The sequence below is a fragment of the Arvicanthis niloticus genome, chromosome 17, assembly GCF_011762505.2.
Source record: "Arvicanthis niloticus isolate mArvNil1 chromosome 17, mArvNil1.pat.X, whole genome shotgun sequence".
NCBI lineage: Eukaryota > Metazoa > Chordata > Mammalia > Rodentia > Muridae > Arvicanthis > Arvicanthis niloticus.
The window spans coordinates 62,253,606-62,264,988 of NC_047674.1; positions in this window are offsets into that span (position 1 = coordinate 62,253,606).

The window sequence follows — 11,383 nt, forward strand, 5'->3', positions numbered from 1 at the left end:
AAAAGGTGAATGTACCCTTCAAATTCCATTTGCTAACCCTTGAGATTAACAGCATCAATCCAATCAAAATGTAGTTTTTAAGTTTCTAATATTGTCCTACAGCATTTTGCAATGTAGTCACACTTAACTCTCCTCTGACATTCAATGCTTTCAGCTCAGTGTTACAATACATTTCTCTCATGGTACCATATATACATATAGTCCCCAGACAGAAGCAAATTTTTACTTATTCAGTTTTAGCTGGATTTCTTTTGGTTTTTAAAAGAGTAGAATTTAGTCCATCAATCCTTATTTAGTACTGACATAAGTATAATAAAATAATATTTTTGTTATATCCATATTAGAATTGCTTTTTAAATAAAAACTTATGAAATTCTACAACTCTGCATATGGCTACTAGTTCTATAATGTACTGAATGGGATACTTGTTTATCTTTACCTAAAAAAATAGTAACTTTTCTAACAAGTCTTTCTCCACTAACTGAATCTTTAAAACATCCAGTTCTCAAGATAAGGGTATTTTATGGTGTTTAATCTTAAAGGTTTTCTGTCATTTAAGTGGCTTGGAGAAGTCATTTTGACACAATTCTCATACTTGCACCATACATATGTTTAATTTAGAATAAAACTAAGTGCTAAAAATTTGTCCTGGACTTTAAGGCTTTTCTTCAGTGAAATTTTCAGTCAACTAGGCCCTGCCAAATTCCTCTTAGCAGCCCAGGCTCCTCAAAGTTCTTGTGATGCTTGTCTATCTTCACAGTCTCTTGCTAATGCGGAATAGGAGTCTTTCATGATCTATAATGTTGCATTTTACATTTGAGCTGGTCATTTGTATAATTTTCTTAAGAAAATAACACTTAAGTAAGATGATAAAACTTCAACAGCAATTCCCAAACTCATTGGTACATCAACCATGACCACCTGACTCTTCCTGTATGCTCATGTATGGGTCATGGACCTATAAATGGAGAGGATCCAGTAAAAGCAGCCATAGAAATAAAGAGCCCTAAAATAAAGATAGGCCTGTGGCCATAGTTTGTTTTGGTTTTGTGCATTTCTCCACATGTGAGATTATCTCCTTGAGAATTCAGTTGCTTTGGATAAAATGCTTATTTTTATCTCTCACTATAAAAGATAACACAATGACTGACAGTCTCTCAAGTGCACTTGATTGAGAAGCTAATCCCATTCCTCTGTTACTAGGTGTTACAATCCAGGAAGAAAACCTTGCTATTATGATTTACAGCTTGTTGAATCAATTAATATAATTAGAAGTGTATAAGTTATCATATACATTCTTAGGCTTCCCACCTACACTCTTTCCTTTCCTTGACTTCACAGTGTCAGGGAACATTAGTAACACATAATATGTGTATGTGTGTAACTTTGCAGTTTTCTTTTTTCTTTTTTACTGACATACTTGGCTGTTTACCTCTCACATATAGAAAAGGGTCAGCTAAAAACAGGAGGAATGAAAACAGGGACTCAAGGGCTGAAGGCACACTAAATGAATGAGACTAGTAAACATTTCTGTTTACTCACATTCTAGGGACAATTTAAGAAAGATAACTGTCTGCAGCGTGTAAGCTTCTGCTAAGAGTCTATAAGTCAGTTTTAAATCAACTAACTGTAAGGGAGATCTGAAAAATGATATCCATTGAAATACAGACTGGGACTTAGACAAAAAGAGCACTAGCAATCATTATTAAGATAATGATATATTAGACACTAGATCAAATGCAGAATTTTATACTGAATATAAATCTTAAAATGTTGTATGGAAAACACCTATACTTCATTTGTATTTGTTTGAAAACTAAATGTAATTGTGACTAAGAAACCTTTGCTAGCTAAGTATGGCAACTGTAAGTAATATACTGAGGTTTGAGAAGAGAAAAAAAATCAGGTTGCAACTGAATTCTAGTACTATATTACATGATTCGTTCATTATTTGTGGGGTGGATGTCATGTAAGGAAAGGATTCCTATATTTGAGAGAAATGATCAGTAGTATGGAAAGTTCTTATGGTGTGAACTAAAAGGGTAATATTCTAGCTAGAAACCACACCTTGAAAGGGTTCACCAGGATGCACTGATACCCCCAACAATTTCTAAAATAAGTACAAGCTTTCTTCTACTATTAAAGAGTCATCTTCTATAACAGTGACAAGCACAGCCAAATGCAAGAAAGAGATGGCATGAATAAGGTTGGAAGATGTAAGAGGTAAAATCCAAATGCCTCATGCTGAGGCATTTGAGGAAAAAAGAGGGAAGCCTTCTGACAAAAAAAAAAAATTCAAGGTCATCCATGTACTTGAGATATGACATTTACCAAAAATATTTTAAGCTTGGACACATTTAATTTCTTCTGCTCTTTAACTCCTGACATGGATCCAATGACAAAAATCTCAGGTAGAGTAGAAAGAAGACAGCTGGGTGGTGGCAGTGATGAGGCTGCCAAACAAGAAAATTGCAAGTCACAGGCACAAGGAGCTCTATGAGGATGAAGATTTGGCAGCACTATGGATTTCTCTCAATCTCTAGAATCTTGACCTTTCCACTGCTGGAACCCAGCCCTTTGATGTAGTCCCTCCAGCTTTGGTAACCCCCACCAAGAAAATTAGTTTGTTGCAACTTCATAAATATAATTTTGCTACTGTTTTGAATGGTAATGTGAATATCAGACATACAACTCCCAAAGGCATTGCAATCCACAGTTTGAGAATCACTTCTTTAGAATATCTTTGTATTAATTTAGATACTGCGTCACTATCCTTTTTTATTTTGAAGTTTAATTTTGCCTAATGTTTGATAGCTATTAAATAATGGAAGATGTGTACACATTATCATCAAAATGAGAGGCATCAACATTTTATCATATTCTATTATGCAAGGGTATTCAGACAGGAAGCTTTCTCTTTTCTTTTATGCATTTTCCCATTTCTATATACTAGGAGCATTTCTGATTTTCCCACAAGAAATGAATGTTCTTTTCAGTCCTAAAAACAAGTATCTAAAGGAAATTATTTAATTTTGTTTCTGTTTCTTCACTTAAGATTAGAAATTTTCTTCTAAGTCAATTCTAGCAAGAAATTTATACCAGATAAAATCCCAAAATATAATGTAATAACAGCATGAGCATACTTTATAATCATTAAAATATTTTGATACAAGCAATCAAAATAATATATTCTTCTTGGATTAGAAGTGTATATTTTTAAATGTCAAGGATTCCAAAAAAATTGAATTGTTTTCTTCATCCCTGCAGTTCTGTTGATGTGTTAATAATGTGAGATATAGTCATTCTTTAAAACTGTTAATCACTTATTGCTGAATGGTGTTGAACTGAAAATACATTTTCACTTGGTGCTGATTATAGAGCAATATGTGGGTTTTCAAGGGATGATATTTTGGTGTCAAGCCTAATCTAGCTGCAACTACTACAGTAGAGGTTGTGACAGCCAGTTCTATCTTTAGTGCTAGCTTAACACTACCAACTACCAAGAGTCTTTGATTCACTTCTCTTGCCATTTACATATGGTAAAACAAACATGTAGGGCCATAAAATGTCCCACAGAGCCTCAAGGTTTGTTACTTGACAAGTTGATTTTAGAGTGGAAAACATACTCTTTCCCTTTGTTTCACATGGTATAAGGAATGCTGGAAAAATGTTTCAATGTACTGCTTTCAATATACTAATGTTTGATGACTACATTTTTATTAAATTTATTTATTTACTTACTTTACAACACAATTATCAGCTCTTTCTTTTTTCCCAGTACCTCCTCACATAAGTCCTCTTCCCATTCCTCTTAGAAGAGGAAGCCCCACTCTGAGTGTCTACCTCCCATGCTTTGCATTTCACCTGGCATCTCACACACCAAGTTGTTGTGAGACTAGGCACATCCTCTCCCACTAAAGCCAGAAAAGGCTGTCCATTTAAGGGTGTAGGATCCACAAGCAGACATGGAGTCAGGATACAGGCGCAGGGACAGTTCCTGCTCCAGTTGTTTGGGGGACCCACATGAAGACCAAGTTGCTTATGTGCTACATATGTGCAGGGGGCCTAGGTCCAGGCCATTCTTCCTCTTTGGTTGGTGATTCAGATTCTGGGAGCCTCCAAGTGTCTGGGATAGTTGACTCTGTTGGTCTTCATGTAGAGTCCCTGTCCTCTTTAGGTCTCTTATTCTTTCTCCCAACTCTTCTGTAAGACTGCCACAGCTCCATCTAGTAGTTGGGTGTGAGTCTCTGCATGTCTCTCCATTGCCTCTTGGGTGGGCCTCTGAGAGGATAGTTATGCTAGGTTTCTGTCTGCATGCATATTCATCAGATTAGTACTTTTTTAGGATAATAAGTAGTCCATGAAAAAATAAACTGGACTTTTAGTACATTACATATCCTAGAACATATTGCCCTAAAAGCTTATTTTGTGGATATTGGGGCTTGTTTCGCTTTTAAAAACAAAGAAAGAGTTGTCACAACTGGTAGTATACACAGTTCCAATCAGACAAAGGCCCATTGTGGCAAGCAGATACTGGACATGAGTTCAAAAGCCCTGTGAAGAGAGTGAGAATTAGCAGAAAAGTGCTATTGCCCAGCATGTAATGAATTCCCTACTGAGGAAAATGAAATCCTCTTGTGGGCTGTTCACTAAGTAAAATCTCCTTCTGTGTAGCATTCTAGCATGATTCCTACTGTTACTTGTACAGCTTTCTGTTAGGTGGTCTAGAAGCACATTGCCAGGATGTAGAGAAAGATGTAAATGTGTGAATCACCTCCAGTTTTTTAGAGTTAGGAAGAATGCTTGGACCCTGCGGATAAATTATGCACATTACATATATTGCAGTCAAGTTCATTGACTGCATGAATTCCCATGCTGAATCAAACTGTGTATTAAAGACTGTAAGTGATCCTTATATCTTTAAGTAGCTGTAATCTCAATGACTTCACTTGTGCTAAGAACATTTCCTGGAATCATGGCTCCTAGACTTTTAGGAGTCTTATCTATTCTGCCACCCTTCATGAAACAAACGCTCTTTGTGGTAAGCTTGTTCTTCCATGGCTGTAGCTCTGGGGTTTCCTTATGCCTTGAAATCCCACCAAGTGATGTGTCTTCCCATAGCTCCCATCTACATCGCTATTGTCTATCATTTAAATGATTCTTCTTATGGGAAAAGCTGTGTGGAATTGATATTTGACTGAGTTTTACTCATGGCTATCTGATGGTTTAACTCTGCTCTTGGAAGATTCATATTTCCTTTTGATATTTTATTTGTCAACTTTAGAGTAGTGTGATCTCCCACAAATCAGGGACAAAGTCTATCATCCTCAGAATCAATCTGACTTTTTATAAAGTCTCCCCACAGTATCTTCAAGAGCCAACTTCTCCATACATACTTCTTATGCTTGAAGCTTTAGGTTATATATTTCTTTTCAGTCATTTGCATTATTTTAACCTCTGAGAATACTTTGCCTGTGGCCAAGTGTGTGTGCTCTGTGCATACTGGAGGACTAAGCAGAAGATGTATATACAAAGGAAGAGCATTAAAATTCAAGATAGAAAATACCCTCTTGCCATCAGGTACATACGCCACATACTTCACAGCCTTCATTATAAGTGATGGTATCCTCAGACACTTAGCATTGCTTTGTAATGAGAACATTCAAATTCCTGTCTTGTAGCCCTTTTGATATATGGAATCTACTGTTATTATCTATAGTCAACCTACTTTGCAATAACAGACAAGAATTTTGTTCTAGTCTCTAGAACTTATTACCTGTTGCTTAACCTACCCAACTACTGCCCTCAGGAGTATCTGGTGGCTACTAACCTACTGTCTTCAAATGTGTCACTATGTTAGAGCATGTAGCGCTTATATTTTTAGTTACTTTTGTTAATACAAAGATGTCATCTCTATCCATTTTGTTACAAATAATAGCAAGCCATTTTTATTGCTAAAGATGATTCATATATATATATATGTTTTCCTACCTGTTTATCTGCTGATGGGCAAATAGTTCGACTATTTGGATATTGTGCATAGCTATGTTCCAGTGCTTGCTAAATAAGGAACTTATATGCAGGGGCATAAGTACAAATCTACATTCTGAGGCTTTCCCATCCAGTGTTGAGAAAACAGGAAAAACCTTCTGCAGGATTCCCATCTTATCTGTAATTCTGTCTCTTTGCAAAAGGCTGAAGCGTTACCAGTGGCATTCTCTCTACCTTTGGTGTTATAACTGTGTCCTCTCTTTGAGGTTTTACTACATTGATTTAACACAGAAGAAAGCCATAGCTATAGCTCCACACAAAGCTGTCCTCACTAGACATATGGGCATGACTGTCTCAGGCCGTATCCTAAAATTTCCAAGCTCGTCATGAACAACTTCTTTTTACAGTTAAAGGATCTCATTCAAAATCATATAGCAGGTATATCGGTAGAAGAGTTTGATCTTGAAAGTGTTTCCTTATGGACAGCACAGGTTAACTACTGTTTAGCAACCCATCATCATACTGACAATTTATTAACCTTTATCAAGAAGACCCAAAACTTTACTACCAAAGTCAAGGAATGTCTAGAATGAAATGGTCTTTATGTTATAGTAAAAGCAGTCCAGAGGTGGATGTGCATAGTTTTCACTGTAGATCATTTTGGTCTGAAGGACATTATTTCAGTATATTATAGCATGCAGTGTCTTAAACTTTTAATAATGATGCCAAAACTTTTAAAAACTTGATGAGAGGGGTTTTAAAGGAACACTTTTGGGAAAGTTAACATCTTTATTTGAGAAAAAATGTTTAGTGTCTCCCTCAATATATGGCTTTTATGGCAGGATAAAACCACAAAGGATTCTGCTCTCAGGAAAACTAACCAGTGATGTTGTTTTTATAAAAGCATTTATTTACCTTGTAAAACCAAGATCATGCCCATATTATGCAAATCATTATTTTATTTACAAGATTCCATAAAGTAAGTTTTTGCACCACTATACATTATGTTTACATATACATTCATCTGTGCAGTTTTGTTTCCTAGCCATGCTACCTCTTCGAATATACCTACACTGCAGTCTGTAAGAAGCTACATTGACACCCATGTCAAAGGGAAAAATAGGCCTCATCTTGTTTGCAGATTGGTGATACGGTTCATCCAACTCTTAAATTTCTGAATAGTGGGGTAGCTTATTACTCATGAAATGCTTGTCCCAATCCCATTTGAAATATGGCATTAGGCTGTACTGTTGCTAAGATAATCTGAGCCACACTGAAAGTTAGTTTTTAGCTTGCTAGAAGATAGGATTGGCTAGCAGAAAATACATGATTCGGGCAGCTAAATATTTCTTCTCCAAATGTAAGCATCTAAGAAGTAGGGGATTATGGTAGAGATGAAGAATAGCTTAAATATAAACCCCCAAACAACATGTACAGAATTTTAAAATAGTTGAAGGTAATCATGTTCAAGAAGGGTGATAGCCCCAAACTTCACATGGACAAAAGGCTCTTTCTCGATGTAGTTGTTCATCTGTGCTACATTGTAGTGTTTATACAAACCCAATAAACATAAGGTAAAAGCCTTCATAAATTTGGAAATCCTTTCTATCCTATTGTCTAGCTTAACTGGTGGAAGAAGTTATATCAACATGGTGTCAATAGCTTGAGATTTTTCTATCACAATCTAAAGTGGGATAGCCAGGGAGTTTTCTTAAATCAATGCAGCTAATAGGTCTTGGGAATGAGTTTCAACAATGATTGTGTTGTGGGATGTTCAAGTTATGTCTGGAGAGTTGGAGAAGTATACATTGTTGTCAGAAAAACCCCAGAACTGCAATGTCACTTTCAATTGAAATCCAAAAGCCCTAAAGACTTTAGAGGACTGACCTCTCATGTTTAGGATCTTAAACTACATATACTCCAGTACTTGACTGGAAAAAAACTCTTCAGCTACTAGCATGTCACATGTACTCTTTATTCCCTTTTGAAAAAGGGCTCTTCATGATAGAATATCAGGACAGTCCTTTGATGAAGGACTTGACAAAACATTTTTTTAATTTTTTTCCCCTAGACTTAGACACCTCCCCTCCCCCCCACCCCCCACTCCCGCAACTTAGTCCTATGGCAACTAGGTCTTTCTAATGTGTTGACCATGAATTTTTACTCAGATTTTTTTTTCATGTGTGGAACTTCACAGAGGTCTTTTTAGACCCAAATATCCATTAAGCTGAGTGTGTTACAATAGGGTCATTGAAATAAGAATTGTCTACTTATATGTATATGATTTAATATATCTACATTTTATAAAATTTTCTATTATATTTAGTATTTAAATTGGTTAAAATTTGTATTTATCTGATTTTCATATTCTCAGATCATATGTCTGTTGCTCAGGCATCAGATTCAGAGGAAGTACACTCTCCTTCTGACCCTGGAGTCTATATGGACCAAACTTGGGTGCTTTCTTCACTTTATCAAGCTTTATAAAGAAAGGGTTGCTAGTTTCTTTACAAACCATTAAGCAGAGCAGCTGAGTCATTTAAACACAATATGTAGACTTTAGTCACTTTTACCCAAGAATGTTTGTCCTGTGACTTATCAGATGATTTTTTTTTTTTTTAAAAATCAAAACACTTAGCATTCCTCAGGGGTCAATTCTATACTAAAAGACATTAAGTATAGTTCCTGAAAGGCAGCTCAACTCAGCACCAATTTCTGAAGTAATGATGCTTTCCTTTAGCCCAGAGCCTGCATACATCACACAGAGAGAATGTAAGACAGAACACTATGAATTAGGGATACATAATGCACTCAGCTATATAGTCAGCATCATACAAAGAATGGCAGCCCACAAGGATCTGCAGATACAATGACCCTGCTGGCAGAATGTCCCTGCAGACCCTCCTTTTCTGCTTGCTCTCTGGGCTTCGTTGGAGGTAGTAAGTTCTGGATACTGGAGATTATAGCAACAGTTTTCTGACATATAGTTAAGATTCTACAGAATAATTCTGAAGATATAAGCAGCTGAAATGGCAGAAAATAGGGTACAAACTTGGTGAGACATCTTAGAAAGAAAAGAATCAGAGACATCTATTGGATGACAGATTTGGGATCCATGGCTTTAGGTTAAAGACACCTCTACTGTTTTTTTTTCCAACTCCTTGTTTTCTCCTGAGATAGTAGGAAGGGATTTTCCTTGTCTTAATTACTTATCTATTGCTGTGACAAAGAATCATGACCAAAGCAACTTATAAACAAAAATGCTTAATTAGATCATTGCTTTAGAAGGTTAGAATCCATGATGATAGACTAAAGTCATAGTGACAGTAACAGATAAGAAGTCATATCCTGATCCACTAGTTAGGAGACAGAAGAAGAGACACTGGGAATGGTGAGAGTCCTTTGAAACCTCAAAGCCTCTCCCAATTGACACATCTTTTCCAACGACACTGCACTTATTAATCCTTTCCCAAAAATTCCACCAACTGTGGACTAAGTATTTAAATGTATGAGCCTATAAGGACCATTTTCATTCAAACCATCACACTGCTATTCCAAAAGTCCAGGTTGTAGGTCTTCCTCATGTATCTCCTTCTCAAATCAGAAAGGCAGAGAAGTCAGTTCCAGAAGAACTTGCTGCTTAACAAAGAAACAGGGATGGTCAGAAGACCTGAAGTGAGCAGGGCTTAGCAAGAACTCGTTATGAGTCAGAGAATATCTACTTCAGAGCGACAGTGCTCTCCTTTTTCATCATTTCCTTATCTGGTGACTTAGGCTGCACACAGAATTATGTATGATGTATTTATTACAGAAGAAGTAGCAGCTGCTTTCATGTCTCTGAAGTCAAAGCCTTTGGGTAAAGATGAAATATCCCACTAGGTTTTCATCACTCCTTATTCATGTTTTATTCCTTTATTGTGAATACTATATAGGACCAAGATTGTGCTCTGGCTGCTTGCACTCTCTCTGTGCAGTGATTTCCAAAAGGGCAAAGGAAGTTACAGAAACTGTGTGAATTTTAGGAACACTAATTAGCATTCCTATTCAAGGAAAACCATCTTATCTTGATCACAGGAGAAACAAAACAGGTTTTACTTGTCCTATAACCAATAAATTCCATGTAATTCTCATATAATTTAATATCCCTACAGAACACACATTATTTATGAACCTACAGAAACAAAGCTTACTGTTAAACTGAAAATAGTCCATCATCTAATCAGATCTCTTGCAAGCTAGTGGTATATGTCAACTGTAACTCATCTCCCCTTGATCTTTAATGTTTTCAGGGTGAAAATTAATACTCCAACTGTTTTCTGGACTCTTCACTCTAATATAGGATGCTGTGCTTAGCCTCACCTGTGTTTCTTCAGCTCCTAATACTAAAAATAACCCTTCACAGCATACCCCTATCAATGTAAATTCCAACGTAGGATGTGCTGTGGCTGTTCTGTTTTCATAAAATCCACTGAATTATTACTCTGGCTCCAAATCATCTTCACAGATATCTACCAACTCCTTTGAACCAAACTAAGACTCTAGGAAAGTACATACATTTTATGGTGTCATCACCATCATTGAGAGAGCCAAGTGCCTTTAATAAAGTTAAAGAGAAAATTCTCGTTGTTTCTAAAGATATTTAAGCCAAGAAACTGGTTGCTGAGATGAGACTTAATAGCATCTTGACCTTTGATCCAATAAAGATGCAGGTATTCTGGCTATATTAGCAGTAATATTGAGAAAAGAGAAGTGCTAGAAGAGGGAATAATTTGGGTAACTCTATACAAGTCCCCTTGAAATTGCATTCATCTTTCTAACCATCAGAACAAAAAGCACACAATTCATGCTGAATAATTATTTTCTCAATACGTGTATCTTATGTTTTGTTTTAAATGCCTTCTTGGTTGTTTCTTAAATTAGATCAGCAAAGCTCAATCCAAGTAGATTAGGCTTTGTAAATTTATCATTGTTTATATTGATCAGTCATTCTACTTCTTTGACAGTCCCATTTCTTAATTAATCCATTTGTAAAACATTAAAGCCTTACCTAACTTAACACAGAGAAAATAAAAATTGTGAAGTCTATATTCTTATTTTCTAATTTTCAAATATATACACATGGCCTATTCTTTTCTATCTCAGAGAGTAGAATGATTTTTCAATACTGGCTGCATTTACAAATCACTGTCATGCTGAGTTCTCTTTATTCTTTCTTGGTTCTAAAGATGTTGCTTATAGCTTATTTCTTCAATTACACAAACAATTCACAGTGTAGAGAAATGTCACTTAAAACAATTCTTTTAAATTTTTTTTAAATTAGATTCTTTAAAAAATTAAATTAGATTTTTGTCATTCAATATATTTTGATTATGGTTCCTCCTTCCATATTCTC